Source organism: Corvus brachyrhynchos, unplaced genomic scaffold (assembly GCF_000691975.1).
Source record: "Corvus brachyrhynchos isolate BGI_N302 unplaced genomic scaffold, ASM69197v1 scaffold331, whole genome shotgun sequence".
NCBI classification, from domain to species: Eukaryota; Metazoa; Chordata; class Aves; order Passeriformes; family Corvidae; genus Corvus; species Corvus brachyrhynchos.
In genome coordinates, this window is record NW_008237229.1 from 1,480,987 (window position 1) to 1,493,885 (window position 12,899).

General features: G+C 39.5%; 1 long non-coding RNA gene across 1 annotated transcript in view; it reads right to left on the reverse strand.

Moving 5' to 3' along the window:
* Positions 1-7,159: 7,159 nt before the first annotated feature.
* LOC108445485 overlaps positions 7,160-12,899 on the reverse strand; it is a 6,129-nt gene continuing 389 nt past the window's right edge. The window contains exon 2 of the long non-coding RNA XR_001860361.1: positions 7,160-12,082. This is a non-coding gene — a long non-coding RNA (uncharacterized LOC108445485). The remainder of the gene's footprint in view (positions 12,083-12,899) is intronic.

The window sequence follows — 12,899 nt, forward strand, 5'->3', positions numbered from 1 at the left end:
CACTATTAAACTGCTGTTGTTTCTTTCATGGATTACATCTCTTGTGGGTTCCTTTCACCTTTTAGTTTATGTCTGTGCTGGGTATCTTTTGTTGTTTTAAATTCTACATGTGTGTGATTACCATCAGAAAAGTGTTTATGTGTGTGTGTATATGTACACCTCTTTTTTTTCAGGTTTCTGTAATGTGTTTTCATGACAGAGCATCAAACACATGAGCTATTTTTACACAGTGATGAGTCCTTAGATAATCCTGTTTAGGTTTTGCTTTGATTTTGGTTTCAAACTGTCTGAAATGGGACTGCTTGGAAGCCTGCTAACCACTACACTGTGTTGATGAAGGGTAGTCCCTATATTAAACTTCTTAATGTCCTGCAGCACACTTTTTCAGTTTTTTAGAACAAGAGGATCTTCTTATAATCATAAGCATGGAATTCAGTGCTGTGTATTACAGTATTGGATTTTATTTTATTTTATTTTATTTTATTTTATTTGCAGAAGAGCCCCTTTTTAATGAGAGTGAATTCCTAGTGCTAAGAGGCAAAAATCATGTTTTACTGTTTTTACTACTTGGCATGTCCTCAGACAATTTGTTTGTTGTGCTGGATCATCATGGGTTCTGTTAGATCATCTAATTGAAAAAAGGAGAGTTTGAAGTCCTGGACCATCTCCAGAAGTTGTTTGTTCCACAGCCAAGTCCCTCCTATGCTCGAACTCTGAGGTCATCTCCATAAGTCATGTTTATTATGTTTAATTTATTTCCCTGTTACACACTTGGAATCTAAAAATTTGTAATGAAATACACAACATAAAGTGCATTTTAAAAAAAACAATGTAAACATGTCTCTAAGGTTGGTCACCTGCCCTTCAGCCTTAGGTTGAAGGTTACTCATTCGGTACTTCAACAGAAACGCACTGATTATCATTGCTTCTGAGATACAGATAACGTACTGAACAATGGACAAAGTTTTTTAAATGGATATATATTTGTGGGGAAAAAAATCAACATTTGCTTTTCATGTTTTCACATCTGATTTTTCAGGAGCAACATGCTCTGTCTGTTAACATCAGGCCTGCACAGTATATATACCTTTGTTTCTGTTCACAATGTCCCAAGTTCTTCGCTCATCAGCTTTAATCAAGTTTTTCTTGAAAAAGATATTTGAGGGTGGGGTGTGTCTGGTTTTTTTTTGTTCAAGATCATTCAAAACCTAATCTGCCGCTTAAAAGATGCACTGAGAAATGGGGTGGGACTTCAGAATTTTATATACTGATCTGTGAGCAGGAGTTTTTCAGGAAACAGGAGTCTTACTGCTCCTTTTGAGAGAGATTTTTATGCCCCATAAATCAGGAAGGCGAGTTTCAAAGGGCTAGTTCCTATCTTTATGGAATTACATATTCAGTCCAATTTTCTGAAATGTGTATCATCTGTATCAAAAGGGAAAAGAGACTGCTGCTGACAGCTCCTATAAGCATGAAATTTGGAGGAAGGGGGTTTTACAGTTTATATATTTTTTTTTATGATGGTTATGAATTCTCACACAACTTTGTGAAATCACCTATATGATTTCCTGCAAAACTGATGCTGCTGGCATTGATTGTTGCAGTGGATGGCAGGTATTGAAGAGGCCCCAAATAAGAGAGTACAGAGCAAAGGGGTGGGTGGGGGGAAAAGGGGGGGCAGGGGGAAGAGAGAACTTTACCAAAAAAGGCATCTATAAGAATTAGAGAATGTAATCTTTCATAAAATGATAGGTTAGTCCTGAGAAAAAGATTTCTGAAGTAAGGCAGTCTTTATAGGCCTTGGATCCTATGGCAGTTTCAGGTACATTCATCAGACTTCACAGAAACTCAGCCAGTAAAGGTGAATGCCCTGTCCACAATTGGATGGTGGGGAGTCCATGAAAAAATTGATGGATTGATTGTAACACTAACTTTAAATGGAGAGGTAACTTCATACCAAGAGACAGAAAATTTTTGTGTGTGCACATACAAAGCAATAACATACCTATTACGTGAGGCTTTTAATTACATAATTATACATGGAGAAGAGGGAAGCTCTTATATGCTGCTTGCTTTTCATTTTTATTTTAAGGGAAATTCAGGCTTACCTCAGTGTGTTGACAGGTAAATGCTAATTTTCATATGTATTGGCATCAGTACACATAAGGCATTTTATTCAAATTGTACTAGCTTGCAGTTGTGGTAGAATTTAGAGGGGGAGGAATTTAAAAGCCCAGAAAAATAATGCAAAGAATAATGTATTGTCACAATCCCTGTAGTGAATAGATAGAGAGTTGTTTACAGTGGAAGCATTTTTCTTTTTTTGTGGAACATCGCTGAAGTTGGGGTTCTTTTCATGAGATGTTGCAGATATGAATTGCTTGCCCATATGGATTTTCTCATTGCTTGAGGTCATTGGGTGGCTTATGGACCAAACTGAACAGCACTGTATTGAAAGAACTATTCCTTTTAGGTGAAGAAGAAAAATCCACTTAAGAAAAAAAGTGGATTCATTAATACCACTAAAAATGATGAATCATCAGCAGAGTTGTTAAACTGCATGCAAAAGCTCTGTCACTTGCTGGTGACCAGCAAGTTTGACTGGTCACCAGCTCTGCACCTTTACTTTCCAAGTTATTAACACATCCCTGAGAATTTTGGCTTGCTGCCATGCAATGCAGTTGCTCAGGTGTATTTCCTGCTAATAACCTTTACTTCCATTTCACAGTGATTTCTGGGCACTGATTATTAGATATCTAGATGAACTCATTGAATCCATTTATAGTCTGTGAAGAGAAATAGGCATTTCAAGGGAGGGATTGATCAGTTAATAATCTAATTTTTTTTTGTAGTTAGATTTTAAACATCTGTGTTAGAATTATTTTAGTTGTGGCATTGCACCCCACATTTGACTTACTGTAAGATTTGATCCTTATTGCTGAAGTCGCTTAAAATTGTTACTGATGATAGAGTTTTGCATAATGTGCACCATTTTAACTCTTAGTGGATGTAACATCATGTCTTTACCATGCATGATTATAGCAGATTTTCTGTGTGGCCCACAGCAGAGGTTTCTCTGCTTATCATTGGTATGTTAATATGTTATATTAATATGTTAAAATGTTCAAGTGAACAGATTCCAAGCATAAACTTGGAATATGCAACAAAAATATTTAAATCTGGGGTCAGGATTTTTATGTGCCAGGTAAATAAAAAATTGTAAATTAAAAAAAAAAAAAAATAGTGTACATTTGTAATAGAGAAAGCTGTAAAATTTTTTTTCATCATTTTCATTTTGTATATGGATAATATAGGATTGGTTTGTTTAGTTTATAATTAATCCAAATACTTCCAGAGTATTTCTCAGTATAAAGAATGACTTTGTAAGTTGCCATCACAATTTCAATAACTAACAGTTGGAACAATCATCTGCTAAGATTTAGTTCTAAAATCTGATAGTATAATTTTTTAAAAAATCCCTTAATAGGTATGTAGTGTTTGTATTTTTATGTCTGTTGATACTTTGAGTTTTTGAAGTGCAGTCTATCCATTCAGTATTTTCCAGAAAGGCACAGGAAAGAATCATGGAATGATTTAGGTTGGAAGTGACCTTAAAGACCATCTAGTTCCAACCCCCATGCCAGGGGGAGGGACACCTTCCACTAGACCAGGTTGCTCATGGCCCCATACCCATTCAACAAGTTCACAGCAGCAACATGCCATGAATTGTACATTGTATACTAACACTAATTCAGGATTCCATAGGCAATTGAAATTACCAAGAAAAACAGAATTTGGCAGTACTGGAAGTATTTTGCCACAGCACCGGTTTTTTGTTAATCATTGGCTGTGTGCTCTGTGGAGTTAACAGAAGACAGCCATTGGCTCATGCTGCAAATCACATAAATTTTTAGAGATAGCATATGGAAAGTATCCAAGTTAAACTGGAAAATTTAGGCACCTGACTCAGTGACATCTTATTTTCTTTTCAACTTACCTTCTCACTGGGCATACAGAGAAATAATCTGACGGTTCAGAGAGCTGTAAATAGCAGAGAAGGTAACGGGCTGGGGAAGCAGTATGGTAAAGGCATGAAGGGAGCTTGAGGAGATTCACAGATTAGCAGGAGGCTATTGTTCACTGACACAATAGAAGGAACAGGCTCCAAAAGGTGTGTGGACGCCTGCCATCTTCTGCCTCCTTTCCCTCCACTGGATGGGACTTCCAGCAGAAACAGCAGCTCACCATGACAAAGTGGAAGCATAACGAAAGGGAGCTCTCCATGCTCCATTGGTGCCCTCTCTCCCCTTGGACAGTTGCACTGCTCTCTGAGCTGGACCAGGCTGGATATTGGTGGTGTTTTCTCCAGTCATGCTCTTACCAGATCCAGGCTCTTCTGGTGGCTTGAAACTCTGATTTTTTTCTCCTGTCTCATTTACACATGGCTTGCAGCATCTCAAGCCAGAATTCTTAAATTAGGTGAAACAGTTCCATTTGGAATATATTAAATAGTTTTTTCTAATCATGGGAAAGCTCTCTCGTACTTCTCTGGAAAGCAGCAATATGCCTTTGATTTCTGTTAGGCAAAAGCAGTGGCCCACGGTTCTGGATACAACATTGCCTGCAACAGCCCTTTGCAGTGTTCCTGCTGTAGTAGGAAGCTGCAGCCCTTGTGCCCAGGATGGCAAGGCAAGCCGTGGTGTGCTGTGTGCTTCTCCTGGTTATTGCAGGCAGCCACAGCGATCCCATGTCTGATAAATCCTGCTCCTCCTCGTCTCTGATACCAGCCCTCCAGTCCAACCTTCTTCATCCCTCTTCTCTGTACCTCTGCACCTCTGCCAAATTGTGTTCATTTCTCTTTAAGGGAGGTGACCAATGTTGATCATGTTTTCCACAAATTCCTGTAACATTAATATTTTGCTCTTTGTAAGGAAGGCCATATTTGATATGTTCTGGGCCTCCAATTGGGTGGGGAGGGGAGGGCATATCCTTGTTTAGTTTTGATTTGTTTTCAGGGTCACTCTGACAGCTCACGGTCATTCTGAGATGAAATATTTCCATAAATTAAGCTTTCAAAGGGGAGGACTCTATGACACATGCAAAAGAGCCACATCTGAGATGCATGTACAACCCATATTTAGACATTTGCTATATTTTTCAGATTTTCTGCAGCCTCAATAAAATTATATAAAAATAATTACATAGAATAAACTTCTGTCATGCACTCTGTGCCTTTTACAGATATGTACCTTGAATCCTTCTGAATGTACAGCTGTCCATTCCTAAACACACCATAAATTGTTGCATGGACCACAAGCATTTGAATGGTACTGAGGAGTTTTACCTAGCTTAATGTAAGTCATTTACATGTTCAGACAGAGCATCCTTGTGTGCTTCTTCCAAGCTCTCCTCTTTGTATACAGTGTTACAGTGGTTTGTATTTCTGATAAATAGTTTGCAGGGTTAGCCTTTTTAATAGCTGGTTTTCCCTAAAGCAAGCACCACCCTACACAGTAAAGGTTAAGAACAGATTTGTCAATGACAATTTATAGTGCTTGATTTTATTTAAATCAAGTGTTCTCAATTAGTGTCCATATAAAAGAACTATGTAAAAGAATACAGTAGTCATAATGCATCTAATGATCCTTAAGTGGCAGATTATGATCATATCTTTATTAGTGGTAGTAACTGTGGTGACAGTGTTGCTGACAGGTTAAACCATTTCTTACAACAATGGCTTTTGTGCTGTTGCATCGGGATCAGAAATGCAGTTCCTGAAGATTTGCATATTGTGAAGAATAGGCTGCAAAGGCATGGAAGCATAATCTTGTCATTGTGTTTAGTGATGTGGGTGGCAGATTGCTGTAGCTGATTCTGAGCAGGAAGAGTCTGCATATGGGTAGGTTTAAAGCCCTTTAAATGTTTTAGGATTGGTAGGCAAATTGGTTGATGATGTAAGTGTTGTTGTAAGTTGTTAAATATTCCAAGCAGCTATAAGCTTTCGAAAACCCTCTCAATGTTTTAAAACATACAGTGCAGTGTCTGAGCAGCTGCATTAGCTGAGATTGCTGGATTGTATTTGTACTATTGCTAACCTCAGACTCTGCTGTGATAGTTCTACATAGCATTGCACTGCGTCATTGGGACATGAAGATCTAAAATTTTAAGGAGGTTGCGAGGCATCAAGCTAGAATGGGTCTCCTTAAAAAACAAACAAACAAACCAGAAAACCCCAAACCAAAAAACAACCAAAACCAGGCCTTCAATTATGCAGATTGCACAGAAACATGTCACCATTGTTGTAAGTCTGAAACTTTAAAAACAGAGAAAATGTCGCCATGGTTTAGGAAATTTTCTCACATTATGCATTTTTATTGTAAAAACAAACCTTTTGTTTCCCAAAGTATGTGAGAAAATATAGATTCCTCAGTAACTTATTAAATGGCTTGTTCCAAAATGTCTGCAAGTTCTGTGGACTTTTCAACCTTTCCCCCTTCTCCTTTGTGCACCAATGCTTTTATCACCTTTCACCCCAAGTGAAATGATCCTGTGAGAAGTATTTGCTCCGAAGAATCTAATCGGTGTTATACAAGCAGCCCGGTAGATGCTGGAAAAACTTTTGGGTTTTAGTAAAAATAAGATCAGTAAAATCATATGGGTTTGAATTTCATTAACTCATTCTATCAGAATAGCATTTGAGACCAGCAGTGAATAAAGTGAATAAGTAAACAGAAGAAAAAAAGAAAAAAGTAGACTTACTTTCCAGGAGATTATCGCACTTTGTTTAAGATTGTTTTTCCCCCTCTCTCACATAGGTGTGAGAAGGAATAGTCATCTATATAAGTAATGTATCTGCTTAGTCTTCATATTGACCATTTTCTCTCTCCAGAGAAATAAATAAATTCATGTCATGAAAGCATGAAGTTTAATTGTAACATAAACCTGGTTGTGGAAAGGACCACATGGGTCAACAAGCCATGTCTCTTCAATTATGAGCAAATATGTGAGAGCTATTTAATCCAGAGATCATGTACTTTGTACAAATATACCATAGAAATACTTATAGGAAACCTAAGAGCTGTATCCCAAAAGGTCAAGCAGAACATGACTCAACAGGTATTTGTTATAAGCAGATGTATAGCTTTAAAAAAGAGATGCATAAGGAGGAAAATACTGTGGTTTTGTTTATTCACTAAGCTTTGATATTTTATCTGGATTTGCTAGTCATGCAGTCAAGCAAAAGCTGTATTTCTGTGATAAATATTATTGACATAAATCAGGTTGTGAGTACATGAGGCTACCAACTTATTGGCTACATTATTTCCTGAAGCGAGTTTTTAATGATTGTTCTTGTATGTAACTGCATGTTGGGATCCTTAAACAGGCTTAAGAAACAGTTACAGAATTCCTCAGTTCATGCTAAGGTAGTTGTATGCAATGATCTTCTGAATTTGTAAGAATTTCCAGTTATATATATATATATATATATATATATATATAGAATACCACTGACCATGCAGGCACTCACAAGAATTAGGGCATAACTGTTTAACCATGTAGAGACTTCCTTTTTTTTCCTGGGGTAGCTAAAACTTAATTTCTCAAGCAGAGAAGTTAAAGCAACTGAGAAGAAACTAAAACATTTCTCTAAGTTTATATCAAGATAGAGGGACAATACAGGAAATCACAGGTCAGATGTGTTTGGGGTGAATGTAGAGACAATCTAGCCCAGCAGAATGTTGTCTAAAGACCAGGGGTGGAGACAGGCATGCTGTGACTGTCAGTGTCATGCTCAGAGGTGTGCCTTGCAGTTAAAGGAGAGGTTAAGGCACATCACGCAATTGTTCAGCGTCTCACAAGTTAGTTTTCTTTCCAGTTTTTTGTTCCTGTCCAAATAGCGAGATCGTGATAGTTGACCTGAGCATTTACTATTAAATGCAAAATTTTATATGACATACAAAACCTTTTACAAACTGCAGATAAATGATTTGGCTTTGCTGTTACAGCTGTGCAAGGTGTTAGTCAGCATGCTGCAGAGAATCCAGGACATGTCTCCTGTATAGATTTTACTCCTTTTTTGAAAGTGGTAACTTCAGCTATAATTCTAGCTGACTTCTTTATTTATTGATAATTCACTTCAAAATTAGGGCAAAATGAGCATGTTTTGCCTGGCATTATTTAAATCTATTTAATCCTGAGGACTCTCCTGAACAGCTGATTAGAACTAATTTTCCACTGCCTTAAAATGGGAATGTATTATTTTGTTCAAGGTGGAGGGGTGGGAGGAAGTTGGGGAAGTGCCCCTGGAGTGTCCAGCCAAGTGAAATTCTTCATGAACTGGGATACTGACAGAAAAGTGCCTCCTCTTTTGCCAAAAATGTAACACATCCTATAACAGTCTTGCAAATTCATAGAAAGAGGTGTCCCTTTTGCTTATTGCAAATGTATCCGTGTCATTTTGTTTAACAATGTTATTTCATTGTAATATGTAAGAATATTTAAACCACAGGAGGTTACTTGGTCTTTTAAATGCCATTAGGACATTACTGGATTTATGCTAGTTTCAATCAGCTGCTTCTTCCTCTGGTACCAACAGATGGACATGTGTGGAATGCTGCCATGTGAGTCTCTCTTCATAGATAAGGAATTTCTAGTCAGAAAAGACAAGAATAAACACCAGAATTATTTTATTAATAAGGGTCTAAAGGGAAACCCTGAGCTGATGGGGGTGGCCATAGCAGAAGTTTCCTGTTCCCTCTGCTTCTTGTGGGATATGGATGAGGAATAACTAGCTTGGATGAGGAATAACTAGCTTGAATGAACGAGGATTGTCCTCTTTCTTGGGTGTAATCATACTGCAAATCTGCTTTTCATCTGATGCTTTTGCACACAGGCTTCCCGAGGAGCATCTGGCTCCCCTTGACAAATGCTTTCTCAGGGCTAAAGGCTATCACTGTCATTTCTGTGGACTGCTGCCTGCAGTTTTTCTATGGAAAACCCTTCTTTCTCTTCAGACTATTATCTTTAGCCCACAGCCTTCTACCGCATCACGTCACCTGCTTTCTCCCTTTTGCTCCCTGTGCTGCACAAAGTTAGGGTGGGTTGTGGTTTGTGGGAGAGGAGTAGGCATGGGAGAAGTTGGTTTGTCAGGTGAGTTACATGGTGGCAGCTGCCAAGTAAAGGAGTATGGCTTGGGAATGCGGACAGCAAACTGTGTCAAGGAGCCAAGTAACTACTCAGAGCATTGCCAGGCCCGTCAGCATTGCCTGACCCTCTTCTGCATCAGTAAATTTGTCCTTAATCCATGGACGTTAAGGCGATTCGGGATCAGGTCCACAGTCCACATTTCCACTGTGGAAATGCATACCTCATCTTTTCTGGCATCTCTCCCATCCTGCTTCTTAAAACAGATGAGCCCCTCTCAAAAATTTTTATGACTTTTTTGAGGTCATGGGTTTAAACAAAAGGATGAAGGTTAGTTTTTTGGTTTTGTTTGGGTTTTTTTTAGTGACATTCACTTCTCTGCAAAGTATGTGCTGGTTTTTTTCTAAACCCTTAGTCAGTATTTTTAATACAGTTAGAGTCACAATTTTTTTGGTTCCTGGTTCATGTATTTTATACAACTCCAAATGTAGCCTTCCAGGGAGAGTGTACTATTGTATTAATATTTGACATCTTCAGAGAGAGAAACTTACCAATAATTGATTACCAGAGAGAATTATTTTTCTTCAATACCTACGTGGTTACAATTCATTTTCCTCTTTTTCTTTCTCCCAAGTTTGATGATGAGGTGGATTAAAAACTCAACCATTAGTGAGTTGCCTATCCTGATTTGCAGCAGTAGGCTACATGAAAAAGAGAGGTCAGTGAGGAGAAGCAGAGGTCAGGTCACCAGTGTTACCCACCTAGTGCAGTGCCCATACTTGAGGACAGTGTCAGCAGAGAGTTCAGAGCTCCCTGTGAAAGTTGAGGCAGAAAGACTGGCAAGCAGGACTAATTTCTTTACCAGCTGCTTAGGTCCCTCCTATGCTTTTGATTACCTCCATCTTTCCATTTGCTCTTTTTTTAAAAAAACTGAACCAAAGCCACAAGGCTGTGTAAAGGGAAGATGGGCTGCAAATGGTCTGCAGGGTTTCTGTATAGAAACTTTCTCCACCTTTACCTAGTGTCTGCAAGAAAAAGCTCTGCATCGGTCCTGCTCTGGATTGGAGGGGCAATCAGGTCCCTTGAGCTGCATCTTTAGGAGCTCCCCATTAATTCTTACTGGAGTTTTGTCCCTCCTTACCCAAACAGAACAGGCATGAGAAACAAGACTTTGTGGCAGGGGTGGCCACCCAGTCTGGCTTCAGCTGGGTTGTCAATCCTCCTCTATACAAGAATGCAAATATGGCCTCAAGTCAGCAGCTTGTGCTCCCCAACATTCAGCCTGAGGCTCACAAATGGTGCATCCTGGGGCTGGAACTCGCAGAGGAAGGCAGGAAATAAAGGTGTCTCCAGTTTCCTTCCAGGAGGGCTTATACTGTATTGTCTGGTTTCACGAGGATATAGCACCAAGTTTGAGCACAAAAGTAGAAGGCAAATCTCATTTTTTGCACAGATATCCACTCAATGTATATTTATATTTATATCTATGTGCATATATAAATATGTGTATGTATACATATGTTGCCTGATATGAAGGGACAGAGGCTATGTGAAATACCTTATCTTTCAGGAACTCAAGGAGGATCTCACACTGGTTGCCTCAGAAGAGAGGTGAAGACCAGAAAGGTCTTCTTTCCTTTGTCTGGGATTTTGTTTTTATTCCTGTGTACAGTTTGTACTGGAATGGAAGTTGGTTAGCTGAAGCAGCACTGCTGCAACCTTTTACAGAGCTTTAGCTTTATCTGTGTGCAGAGGAGACATGTTCATATGATAGCTGTGGTTTCTCTCTGGAAAAAAAAATTGTGTCTAAAGGGGGTGAAAATTTCTCTATGGTTTATTATTGTTTCTAGGATTTTGTAGTTCAATTATGTCAGGGTAAGTGCTGTGTTTGCGAAAAGCAAAGGGAGGGTTGGGAATATAATTACAGCTAAAAGTTCCTTCTGGGCACAGGTTGCTTGTGCATGTCATTCTTGAACGGTGTGATCTTTTCTCAGGAGGAAGAGACCCAAAAGGGTCATGGGGTTTTTCGAGAGGGAGAGAGGAAATGAGAAACACTTTCCCTCTTTTGGAGAAGGGTAAAAGCAGGATATACCAGGATCCTGTAAAATTCTATTTATTGGCACTGAGCCGTTTCAAAGCTGGGAACAAGTCTGCACCAAAAATCCCAATGTTAGTACGTGAAAGAGGAAAACTGCTGAGGAGGGGGAAGAAACAAGGCAGATTCCTGCAGACTGACTGACACTAGCCAGATTTGGGACTTAGGTGTCAATGAAGTGTTTACATAGGTAATAAATATGGCTACACACATCTTGTGCATCATAAATTACAGCTTCTGATACTGAAGGACTATGAAAATTCAGACCCAGTTAGTGATTTCTAACCAAGCCACTCAGTTTTCAGCTCTCACAGTGCTGTGGCAGGCAGCAAACATGACTGCCCTTCACAAAAGCTGTTCATCATATATCCTGTGTCTGACAGCCTCCAAAAACAGCAGTTCCCCTGAATTATGCTTCCAAACCTATCTGTATCTGAGGTGCTTTTTGCCTCTCCAGACAGAAAAATGTCAATAGGAAAAAAAGCAGTCTGTCCTAAAAAAATGCAGCTCAGTAACACTTAAAAAATGCATATTTTGGCCTGGCAGATCCTGTCAATCCTGTGGTGAGTTACCTCCCCTCCCCACCCCCCCAGCTCCCCCCACCTGTGTAAGACGGAAGATGAAAACAGCTTCCAGAGTCAAGATTGAGCAATATCATAAAACCACGTATCTGGCACTTGAATTCCATAGTCTCCTGAAAACTCCATATACCCAACCACAGGTGTAGCAGTACCTGTTCATTTTCTGGGTCCTGCCCTTTTCACCTTCCTCTGATGTATGCTCAGAGTAGATGGTACCAGCTTCTCTTCCTTGATTCAGCACTTTCCACCTGAGTGAGGAAGCCTTTGGAAAAAAAAAAACCTAAACTAAATCCTTCTGCTTGTAAAATCTAGTTTCTTTTTGCCACATGCATCTCAAGGCTTTTTAGATTAAAATGCTATTTCATTTGATTGAAGCTGATGGCAATCTCTCTTTGATTTTAGTTGGGACCAGGATTTGTATCTCTCAAAATACTAATTTTTCAGTAAGCCGTCTTTGAAAGTATGGGGGACTAATAATGTTTGGAGATAAAAGCTTAAAGTATTTCGGGACTCCAGAGTAATGTCCATCCTTTTTCTAGTGTTCTTGTGTCTCAATGTATCAAGCATCACGTTTGAGTAGTGCAGGTGGCTTCTACGCAGGGGTAATTTAGGAAGAGCCAGGTGCTGTACTGCTGCTTTTGCACTGAGGTGCCAGTTTGCAAGGCAAGAGGTTTGAAGCAAGAACGAATACCCATAGGGTTGTCTAGCTTGAAGTTTCACTTTAAGATCTAAAATGGAGGTAAATGAAGGAACGTTTCTTGTCGACATTGTTGTTGTAGTGATATTAGACATGTATGTTATCATGTTCGGATTACACATTATCATGAGCTGTTTTGACAGCTTCATTTTCTGGTTCAGCTGATACAGTTTGGAATATTCAAAGGGAAAAAACGGCCCGTGTGCTACCGTGACAACTTGTGGAAAGGGACATTTTGTTGGTTAAGAAATCGAGCCAGGGTGTTTGTGCAGATGCGTGCTCTGTGTGTCGGGGTACGCGCGGGAAGACCCCGGCCGCTCCCCCACGCCGGAGCCAGGGGCTCCCCCCCCGCGCCCCCCCCCCCCGGCACGCCACAGCGGGG